The following is an 11,820-nucleotide window of genomic DNA, read 5'->3' on the forward strand; positions in this document are numbered from 1 at the left end:
TAATACATATCTCATAATCGTGTTATCCCTTACCTTCTGTCCTATTTACTCATATCCTTTCCCATCCATCTGTTCACTCATCTTTTTTTCTAAAAAAGTTTGTAATCATAATATGTAGAATGAAAGCTGGGACAAGGGAAACAATGAGATGGCAAAGTCCACAGGTAAGTATCAGGAATTTAAAAATTGAATTGTTTAACACGTGTGTGTGTGCTTTTCATTTAGGAAAAAAAACTATATCTTGTATAATAAATACACATACATAAAATTCTAGATAATCCATATTTTGGGTGCTCATTTGTTTTTTGTTTTTTTTTTAATTAAGTTCTGGGATACATGTGCAGAACGTGCAGGTTTGTTACATAGGTATACACGTGCCATGGTGGTTTGCTGCACCCATCAACTCGTCATCTATGTTAGGTATTTCTCCTAATGCTATCCCTCCCCTATCCCCCGAGCCCTGACAGGCCCCAGTGGGTGATGTTCCCCACCCTGTGTCCCTGTGTTCTCATTGTTCAACTCCCACTTACGAGTGAGAACATGTGGTGGTTGATTTTCTGTTCCTGTGTTAGTTTGCTGAGAATGATGGTTTCCAGCTTCATCTGTGTCCCTGCAAAGGACATGAACTCATCCTTTTTTATGGCTGCATAGTATTCCATGGTGTATATGTGCCACATTTTCTTTATCCAGTCTATCATTGATGGGCATTTGGGTTGGTTCCAAGTCTTTGCTATTGTGAATAGTGCTACAGTAAACATACATGTGCATGTGTCTTTATAGTAGAATGATTTATAATTCTTTGGGTATATACCCAGTAATGGATTACTGGGTCAAATGGTACTTCTGGTTCTAGATCCTTGAGGAATCACCACACTGACTTCCACAATGCTTGAACTAATTTACACTCCCACCAACAATGTAAAAGCGTTCCTATTTCTCCATATCCTCTCCAGCAGCTGTTGTTTCCTGACTTTTTAATGATTGCCATTCTAACGAGTGTGAGATGGTATCTCATTGTGGTTTTGATTTGCATTTCTCTAATGAGCAGTGATAATGAGCTTTTTTTCATGTTTGTTGGCCACATAAATATCTTTTTTTGAGAAGTGTCTGTTCATATCCTTTGCCCACTTTTTGATGGGGTTTTTTTTTTTTTATAAATTTGTTTACGTTCCTTGTAGATTCTGGATATTAGCCCTTTGTCTGATGGATAGATTGCAAAAATTTTCTCCCATTCTGTAGGTTGCCTGTTCACTCTGATGATAGTTTCTTTTGTTGTGCAGAAGCTCTTTAGTTTAATTAGATCCCATTTATCTGTTTTGGCTTTTGTTGCCATTTCTTTTGGTGTTTTAGTCATGAAGTCTTTGCCCATGTCTATATCCTGAATGGTATTACCTGGGTTTTCTTCTAGGGTTTTTATGGTTTTAGGTTTTACATTTAAGTCTTTAATCCATCTCAAGTTAAATTTTGTATAGGGTGTAAGGAAGGGGTCCAGTTTCAGTTTTCTGCATATGGCTAGCCAGTTTTCCCAACACTATTTATTAAATAGGGAATCCTTTCCCCATTGCTTGTTTTTGTCAGGTTTGTCTAAGTCTCTGTAGGTCTCTAAGAACTTGCTTTATGAATCTGGGTGTTTCTGTATTGGGTGCACATATATTTAGGATAGTTAGCTCTTCTTGTCGCATTGATCCCTTTAACATTATGTAATGCTCTTCTGTGTCTTTTTTGATCTTTGATGAATCTAGATCTTTAAGTGTTAAAACCTTAGCTGTTTTCAATGGCAACAGCCCATAATCATAAAACTTCGGGTAATAAAAACACATGCCAAAAGTAGGCTAAAGAAACTTTTTACATATTCTGTTTGGCATAATTCCACAAATTTTTCAGATGATAAACTGTAATATTTTTAGAAGCATGTAGGAGTGAAGAAGCTGTGAGAATATTTTTTCTCTTTCTCATGTTAAGGTTACCAAATCTTTTTTAAAGAAATAATAAATACTACAAACAAATCACATTTTCAGATTTCTTAAAATCTTTCAACATCTAGAAAAAGTAAATTAAGAGTCTTAAAATAGTTATAACAATTAAGCACTTGTAATGTTCACAAATACCTGCTTTTAATTTCATACTCAAGGAGGCTCACTGATGTAACAGTTCTGAAATCTTTCCAGTTCTAAGGCTTAAAACTATACATTTCAAAATTCACTGTAGCATATCTCACAAAAGGAAGACTAGGCAGTTCTGCACTAAAGTGAAATTTACTGCCAGAACAGTTAGGAACCCTGCAAAGAATACAGTCAATGATGGTAATGAAGAAAGACATGAACAAGACCCAGGTTTCTCCTTTCTTCTAATTTGTATAGAAGTCATCCGGCTCTGCAAATATTTCATGGATATGTTTTATCTTAGAGAAACAAACAACATACGCAACATGCCCCGTAACAAACCTGCACCCCTGAATCTTAAATAGAAATGGAAATTGAAAAAAAACTTAAGCTCTAGATTCCTTACCAATGAATGATTATAAAACTTTACCATTGTAATCCCAGCACTTTGGGAGGCCGAGGCAGGCAGATCACCTGAGGTTAGGAGTTTGAGACCAGCCAGTCCAACATGGCGAAACCCCATCTCTACTAAAAATAGAAAAAAATTAGCTGGGCAGGGTGGCAGGCGCTTGTAATCCCAGCTACTCTGGAGGCTGAGGCAGAAGAATTGCTTGAACCCGGGAGGTGGAGGTTGCAGTGAGCTCAGATCGTGCCTCTGCACTCCAGCCTGGGCAACAGAGCAAGGCACCTTCTTCAAAAAAAAACAAAAACAAAAACAAAAAACATCATTTTGGAAATCAGTTCCATTATTAAGTAAAACTGAAAGGATGAAAGAAAATAACTTTCAACTTAGAACAACTTTTATAAAAGGAAAGTTTTTCATGGATACAAATTCTTTGGTTATATTTTTGCAAATATTCCAGCTGTGGCTTGTGTTTTAATAGTATTTTTCAAAGAACAGAAATTTTAATATTTATGGAGTCCAACTTATCAATTTTATTCTTTTATGATTATTTATGGGTTCTAAGAAATCTTTAACCTGGATCACAAAGATAATTTCTTTATTTATTAATTTTTATTATACTTTAAGTTCTAGGGTCCATGTGCACAACGTGCAGGTTTGTTACATATGTATACATGAGCCATGTTGGTGTGCTGCACCCATTAACTCATCATTTACATTAGGTATATCTCCTAATGCTATCCCTCCCCTCTTCCCCCTCCCCACAATAGGACCCAGTGTGTGATGTTCCCCTTCCTGTGTCCAAGTGATCTAATTGTTCAATTCCCACCTATGAGTGAGAACATGCGGTATTTGGTTTTCTGTTCTTGCCATAGTTTGCTGAGAATGATGGTTTCCAGCTGCATTCTTGTCCCTACAAAGGACTCAAACTCATCCTTTTTTATGGCTGTATAGTATTCCATGGTGTGTATGTGCCACATTTTCTTAATCCAGTCTGTCACTGATGGACATTAGGGTTGATTCCAAGTCTTTGCTATTGTGAATAGTGCTGCAGTAAACATACGTGTGCATGTGTCTTTATAGCAGCATGACTTACAATCCTTTGGGTATATGCCCAGTAATGGGATGGCTGGGTCAAATGGTATTTCTAGTTCTAGATCCTTGAGGAATCGCCACACTGTTTTCCACAATGCTTGAACTAGTTTACAGTCCCACCAACAGTGTAAAAGTGTTCCTATTTCTCCACATCCTCTCCAGCACCTGTTGTTTCCTAATTTTTTAATGATTGCCATTCTAACTGGTGTGAGATGGTATCTCATTGTGGTTTTGATTTGCATTTCTCTGATGGCAAGTGATGATGAGCATTTTTTCATGTGTCTGTTGGCTGTATGAATATCTTCTTTTGAGAAGTGTCTGTTCATATCCTTTGCCCACTTTTTGGTGGGGTTGGTTTTTTTTTTTTTTTGTAAATTTGATTGAGTTCTTTATAGGTTCTGGATATTAGCCCTTTGTCAGATAAGTAGATTGCAAAAATTTTCTCCCATTCTTTAGGTTGCCTCTTCACTCTGATGGTAGTTTCTTTTGCTGTGCAGAAGCTCTTTAATTAGATCTCATTTGTCAATTTTGGCTTTTGTTGCCATTGCTTTTGGTGTTTTAGACATGAAGTCCTTGCCCATGCCTGTGTCCTGAATGGTATTACCTAGGTTTTCTTCTAGGGTTTTTATGATTTTAGGTCTAACATTTAAGTCTCTAATCCATCTTGAATTAATTTTCGTATAAGGAGTAAGGAGAGGATCCAGTTTCAGCTTTCTACTTATGGCTAGCCAATTTTCCCAGCACCATTTATTAAATAGGAAGTCCTTTCCCCATTTCTTGTTTTTGTCAGGTTTGTCAAAGATCAGATGGCTGTAGATGTGTGGTATTATTTCTGAGGGCTCTGTTCTGTTCCATTGGTCTATATCTCTGTTTTGGTACCAGTACCATGCTGTTTTGGTTACTGTAGCCTTCTAGTATAGTTTGAAGTCAGGTAGTGTGATGCCTCCAGCTTTGTTCTTTTGACTTAGGATTGTCTTGGCAATGCGGGCTCTTTTTTGGTTCCATATGAACTTTAAAGCAGTTTTTTCCAATTCGGTGAAGAAACTCATTGGTAGCTTGATGGGGATGGCATTGAATCTATAAATAACCTTGGGCAGTATGGCCATTTTCACAATATTGATTCTTCCTATCCATGAGCATGGTATGTTATTCCATTTGTTTGTGTCCTCTTTCATTTCACTGAGCAGTGGTTTGTAGTTCTCCTTGAAGAGGTCCTTTACATCCCTTGTAAGTTGGATTTGTAGGTATTTTACTTTCTTTGAAGCTATTGTGAATGGGAGTTCATTCATGATTTTGCTCTCTGTTTGTCTGTTACTGGTGTATAAGAATGCTTGTGATTTTTGCACATTGATTTTGTATCTTGAGACTTTGCTGAAGTTGCTTATCAGCTTAAGGAGATTTCGGGCTGAGACAGTGGGGTTTTATAAATATATAATCATGTCATCTGCAAACAGGGACAATTTGACTTCTTCTTTTCTAACTGAATACCCTTTCTTTCTTTCTCTTGCCTGATTGTCTGGCCAGAACTTCCAACACTGTGTTGAATAGGAGTGGTGAGAGAGGGCATCCCTGTCTTGTGCCAGTTTTCAAAGGGAATGCTTCCAGTTTTTGCCCATTCAGTATGATATTGGCTGTGGGTTTGTCATAAATAGCTCTTATTATTTTGAGATACATTCCATCAATACCGAATTTATTGAGAGTTTTTAGCATGAAGGGCTGTTGAATTTTGTCAAAGGCCTTTTCTGCATCTACTGAGATAATCATGTGGTTTTTGTCTTTGGTTCTGTTTATATGCTGGATTACATTTATTGATTTGCGAATGTTGAACCAGCCTTGCATCCCAGGGATGAAGCCCACTTGATCATGGTGGATAAGCTTTTTGATGTGCTGCTGGATTCGGTTTGCCAGTAGTTTATTGAGGATTTTTGCATCGATGTTCATCAGGGATATTGGTCTAAAATTCCCTTTTTTTTGTTGTATCTCTGTCAGGCTTTGGTATCAGGATGATGTTGGCCTCGTAAAATGAGTTAGGAAGGATTCCCTCTTTTTCTATTGATTGGAATAGTTTCAGAAGGAATGGTACCAACTCCTCCTTGTACCTCTAGTAGAATTCGCCTCTGAATCTGTCTGGTCTTGGACTTTTTTTGGTTGGTAGGCTATTAATTTATTGCCTCAATTTTAGAGCCTGCTATTGGTCTATTCAGGGATTCACCTTCTTCCTGGTTTAGTCTTGGGAGAGTGTAAGTGTCTAGGAAATTATCCATTTCTTCTAGGTTTTCTAGTTGATTTGCGTAGAGGTGTTTATAGTATTCTCTGATGGTAGTTTGTATTTCTGTGGGGTCGGTGGTGATGTCCCCTTTATCATTTTTTATTGCGTCTGTTTGATTCGTCTCTCTTTTCTTCTTCTTTAGTCTTGCTAGCGGTCTATCAATTTTGTTGATCTTTTCAAAATACCAGCTCCTGGATTCATTGATTCTTTGGAGGGTTTTTTGTGTCTCTATCTCCTTCAGTTCTGCTCTGATCTTAGGTATTTCTTGCCTTCTGCTAGCTTTTGAATGTGTTTGCTCTTGTTTCTCTAGTTCTTTTAATTGTGTTGCTAGGGTGTCAATTTTAGATCTTTCCTGCTTTCTCTTGTGGGCATTTAGTGCTATAAATTTCCCTCTACACACTGCTTTAAATGTGTCCCAGAGATTCTGGTATGTTGTATCTTTGTTCTCATTGGTTTCAAAGAACATCTTTATTTCTGCCTTCATTTCGTTATGTACCCAGTAGTCATTCAGGAGCAGGTTGTTCAGTTTCCATGTAGTTGAGTGGTTTTGATTGAGTTTCTTAGTCCTGAGTTCTAGTTTGATTGCACTGTGGTCTGACAGTTTGTTATAATTTCTGTTCTTTTACATTTGGTGAGGAGTGCTTTACTTCCAACTATGTGGTCAGTTTTGGAATAAGGGTGATGTGGTGCTGAGAAGAATGTGTATATTCTGTTGATTTGGGGTGGAGAGTTCTGTAGATGCCTATTAGGTCCGCTTGGTGCAGAGCTGAGTTCAATTCTTGGATATCTTTGTTGACTTTCTGTCTCGTTGATCTGTCTAATGTTGACAGTGGGGTGTTGAAGTCTCCCATTATTATTGTATGGGAGTCTAAGTCTCTTTGTAAGTCTCTAAGGACTTGCTTTATGAATCTGGGTGCTCCTGTATTGGGTGCATATATATTTAGGGTAGTTAGCTCTTCCTGATGAATTGATCCCTTTACCATTATGTAATGGCCTTCTTTGTCTCTTTTGATCTTTGATGGTTTAAAGTCTGTTTCATCAGAGACTAGGATTGCAACCCCTGCTTTTTTTTTGTTCTCCATTTGCTTGGTAGATCTTCCTCCATCCCTTTATTTTGAGCCTATGTGTGTCTCTGCATGTGAGATGGGTCTCCTGAATACAGCAAACTGATAGGTCTTGACTCTTTATCCAGTTTGCCAGTGTGTGTCTTTTAGTTGGACCACTTAGTCTATTTACATTTAAGATTAATATTGTTGTTATGTGTGAACTTGATCCTGCCATTATGCTATTAGCTGGTTATTTTGCTCGCTAGTTGATGCAGTTTCTTCCTAGCATTGATGGACTTTACATTTTGACATGTTTTTGCAATGGCTGGTACCTGTTGTTCCTCTCCATGTTTAGTGCTTCCTTTAGGAGCTCTTGTAGGGCAGGCCTGGTGGTGACAAAATCTCTAAGCATTTGCTTGTCTGAAAGGATTTTATTTCTCCTTCACTTATGAAACTTAGTTTCGCTGGACATGAAATTCTGGGTTGAAAATTCTTTTCTTTAAGAATGTTAAACATTGGCCCCCACTCTCTTGTAGCTTGGAGAGTTTCTGCCGAGAGATCTGCTGTTAGTCTGATGGGCTTCCCTTTGTGTGTAACCCGACCTTTCTCTCTGGCTGCGCTTAACATTTTTTCCTTCATTTCAACTTTGGTGAATCTGACAATTATGTGTCTTGGAATTGCTCTTCTCGAGGAGTATCTTTGTGGCGTTCTCTGTATTTCCTAAATTTGAATGTTGGCCGGCCTTCCTAGGTTGGGGAAGTTCTCCTGGATGATATCCTGCAGAGTGTTTTCCCACTTGGTTCCATTTTCCCCATCACTTTCAGGCACATCAGTCAGACGTAGATTTGGTCTTTTCACATAATCCCATATTTCTTGGAGGCTTTGTTCATTTCTTTTTACTCTTTTTTCTCTACACTTCTCTTCTTGCTTCATTTCATTCATTTGATCTTTAATCGCTGATACTCTTTCTTCCAGATGATCGAGTTGGTTACTGAAGCTTGTGCGTTTGTCACGTAGTTCTCGTGTTATGGTTTTCATCTCTATCAGTTCTTTTGAGGACTTCTCTATATTGGTTATTCTAGTTAGCCATTTGTCAAATCTTTTTTCAAGGTTTTTAGTTTCTTTGCGCTGGTTATGTAGTTCCTCCTTTAGCTCTGAGAAGTTTGATCAACTGAAGCCTTCTTTCAATTCGTCAAAGTCATTCTCGGTCTAGCTTTGTTCCGTTGCTGGCGATGAGCTGCATTCCTTTGGAGGGGGGGATGCGCTCTGATGTTTCGAATTTCCAGCTTTTCTGCACTGCTTTTTCCCCATCTTTGTGGTTTTATCTGCCTTTGGTCTTTGATGATGGTGACGTACAGATGGGGTTTTGGTGTGGGTGTCCTTTCTGTTAGTTTTTCTTCTAACAGTCAGGACCCTCAGCTGTAGGTCTGTTGGAGTTTGCTTGAGGTCCACTCCAGACCCTGTTTGGCTGGGTATCAGCAGCGGAGGCTCAGTTGAAAATGTAGAAATCACCCATCTTCTGTGTTGCTCACACTGGGAGCTGGAGGCTGGAGCTGTTCCTATTCAGGCATCTTGGGCACACCCCCCACAGAGATAATTTCTTGTAGCAATTGTATAGTTTTAGGTTTTACACTTACGTCAATGACCCATTTCAAGTAAACTTTTTATGTGATGTGAGATATGGGTTGAGAGATTTTTCTTCTTTTATTTTGACCTCAACACTATTTATAGAAAAGGTTATCCTTAATTTACTGAATTATCTTGGCAACTTTGTCAAAAATCATTTTATAAGTATGGGTCTATTTTTGGACTCTATTCCATTTACCTATATATATTCTTTTACCAATACCACATTGTCTTGATTCCTTTATAGGAAGAAATTATTCTGTTTTATTCCTTTTTAGGAAGTCTTAAACTCAAGTAATGTGAGTCTGCCAACTTTGTTCTTCTTTTTCAAAATTGTATTGGCTGTTTTTAAATCCTTTACCTTTTCTGTATAAATTTTAGAATTTTGTCAATTTCTTCCACGAATGGTTTTAATTCCACTTATGGCATTCTGGAAAAGGCAAAAATTACATTAACAAAAATCAGATTGCTGGTTGCTGGAGGTGGGAGGAAACTGACTACAAAGGGGCACAAAAATTTCTGGGTCATGGTAATGTCTTTACAGCAGCAGTGGTTACTTGACTTTATATCACTGTATATCTTTGTCAAAGCTCAGAAGTGTATAGCTAGAAGGTTATATTTTACTGTATATAAACAATACCACAACAGACCTGACTTTGAAAAATAAACAAAAAGAACCAGGCTCAATAGTGAATTAGTCTGAAATTACATTATGAGCAGTCAAGCACACTCATTTATTATATAAAAATCTGTCTGATATTTATTTTTGAATCGCTTCTTCTCCATTTTTCTACATTAAAGTATTAAGATTAAATGTGTTATGTGGAAAGGATTTGGGGGAAAACTTTTATTTCAACTATATAAATAAATGTGTGTTGAGTTGTAATGTAAATTCTATTTTTTACTGAGAGTCATGGCAAAAATAATTTGAAAAACAGTATCCTGTGGGAATAGGAAAACATACAGCAATGTAAATGCTGCATCATTTTGAAATACTAAAAACTTAGTAACAGGATAAATTCCATATAATGGAATGTATATGCAGCAATTAAAATGAAATTAGAGCTACAACATAAATAACTCAAAAACTTAAGATTGACAAAAAGGAAGCTGAAGCAGGTTATATACAGTATGATAACATTTATGTGCTTTTAAACATGAAAAATTAAGTGATATATTAGGAATGCAAACCATTCAAGTTTTAGCTAATGGCTGCCTCTTGAATAAAGGGGATTCCAGCCATATCTAGTATTTTATTTATTTTTGAAAAGTAAATATAATAAAATGTTTCCTTTTGTCAAAGCTAGGTGTTTTCTCCATACTCTTTATGTTCAAATGTGCTTTAGTGGGTAAGAGAGAGTCATCAGTAACCTAGTCATGAAAGCCATTGGTTGCAGTGAGTTCTGCCTATAAACCCAGAGGTGAATGCAAAGTAAAAGGTAAAAAAAAAAGTTGGGGGGCGGGGAATACAAAATGGTGAAGAAAAGGCTGGACGTAAATAGGAATTAAAGCCTGTTATTTGCAGCAGTGTGAATGGACCTACATGTCATTATGTTGAAATATGCCAGGCCCAGAAAGACAGTATCACATATTCTCACATGTGTGAGCTGACAAATTTGATGTCGTGGATACAGAATATAGAATGATTGATACCAGAGTGTGAGCATGGGAGGGGAAAATGTAGAGAAGCTGGTGAATGGGCACAAACAGAGTTAGATAAAAGACAAGCTTGATAGCACATTAGAGTGACTATAATTAGCAACAATATATTGTATATTTCAGTGTAGCCAGAAGAGAGGACATGAAATGTTACCAACCCATAGAAATGATGAATACTCAAGAGGATGGATACCCCAAATACTGACTTTATTATTGTATATTTTATGCATGTAACAAATACATGTACCCATAAATATGTAAAATACGTATCAGTAAAAGAAAAAGGCTAAATAGAGGTAAAAATAGGAGAAATGAGAGCAGTCGGTGCACATAAGAGTAATATGCTTGTGCCGGGCGCGGTGGCTCAAGCCTGTAATCCCAGCACTTTGGGAGGCCGAGACGGGCGGATCACGAGGTCAGGAGATCGAGACCATCCTGGCTAACACGGTGAAACCCCGTCTCTACTAAAAAATACAAAAAACTAGCCGGGCGAGGTGGCTGGCGCCTGTAGTCCCAGCTACTCGGGAGGCTGAGGCAGGAGAATGGCGTAAACCTGGGAGGCGGAGCTTGCAGTGAGCTGAGATCTGGCCACTGCACTCCAGCCCAGGCAACAGAGCGAGACTCTGTCTCAAAAAAATAAATAAATAAATAAAGAGTAATATGCTTGTTATACTGTGTGACTACACTGGTTAAGGAAATTCCTGCTGCATATAACCCAAATTTGCCATGAGAGGTTAAGAAAACTTTCCACTTAACAATTTAAAAATTATACAACTAAAACATCCATTATTTAAAAATCAAGATAAAAAAAGAATAGTAATCAAAATTACACCATTGTTGATATACTGTATTCCCTCCTGGGTTTTGTGTTAATACATCTGTACATTTTTTCTTTTTCAAAAAGAAAAAGAGATCATACTAAAAGAATCACACTGTTTTATAACCTTTTTTCCCATTCGCCAATATGTACTGAAAAACAATATTTTAATGACTGTATAGTTTTTCCATTATGTTAATGTGTCAATTTACTATGAACTGCCTGTCATGAGTTATTTTAATTCTAATGTTTCACTACTTAAACATTTTAAAAAACATCTGCAGTAGAATTATAACATCCATCTTTATTTCCCCAAGATAAGTTTGTAGATGCTGAGTGAAAAGGTATGCATATTTTTGAGGGTTTTAGATCCTCTCTAGAATTCTACTTTTCCTGTTAGTATAGGAGAAATAAGAAAAGATGACTGAAATGAAAAGTATATATATGAGACATTATCAGTTATTCAGCATAGACATGTAGATTTTATTTGGAATGCTACAAGTAACATGTTATATAGTACTTGGGTCAAAATAAGCTCATTACACAATAGGTTATCAAGTAGTTCATTATTCTAGTTAAGGATAAATTGGGTCCCTAAGTTTCCCTTTTTTATCTAAGACATTTTCCTTTGTAAAGAGTACCTGGAAACTCAGAAGTACCAATGGATTTTCTTTTCTCTATTTTTTAAAATTAAGACTTCATGACTCCTCTCCTTTAAGTACTGTAAGAGAAAATGCTCTTAAGATACGTGACAAGGGCCGGGCGCGGTGGCTCAAGCCTGTAATCCCAGCACTTTGGGAGGC

The 11,820-nt window shown here is 37.2% G+C and overlaps 1 protein-coding gene across 4 annotated transcripts in view; it reads left to right on the top strand.

Moving 5' to 3' along the window:
- The window catches only part of GLMN (glomulin, FKBP associated protein), a 59,874-nt gene that overhangs the window by 45,856 nt on the left and 2,198 nt on the right, over positions 1-11,820 (top strand). The gene's annotated exons all lie outside the window — the stretch shown is intronic.

The sequence above is a fragment of the Piliocolobus tephrosceles genome, chromosome 1 (assembly GCF_002776525.5).
Source record: "Piliocolobus tephrosceles isolate RC106 chromosome 1, ASM277652v3, whole genome shotgun sequence".
Lineage (NCBI taxonomy): Eukaryota > Metazoa > Chordata > Mammalia > Primates > Cercopithecidae > Piliocolobus > Piliocolobus tephrosceles.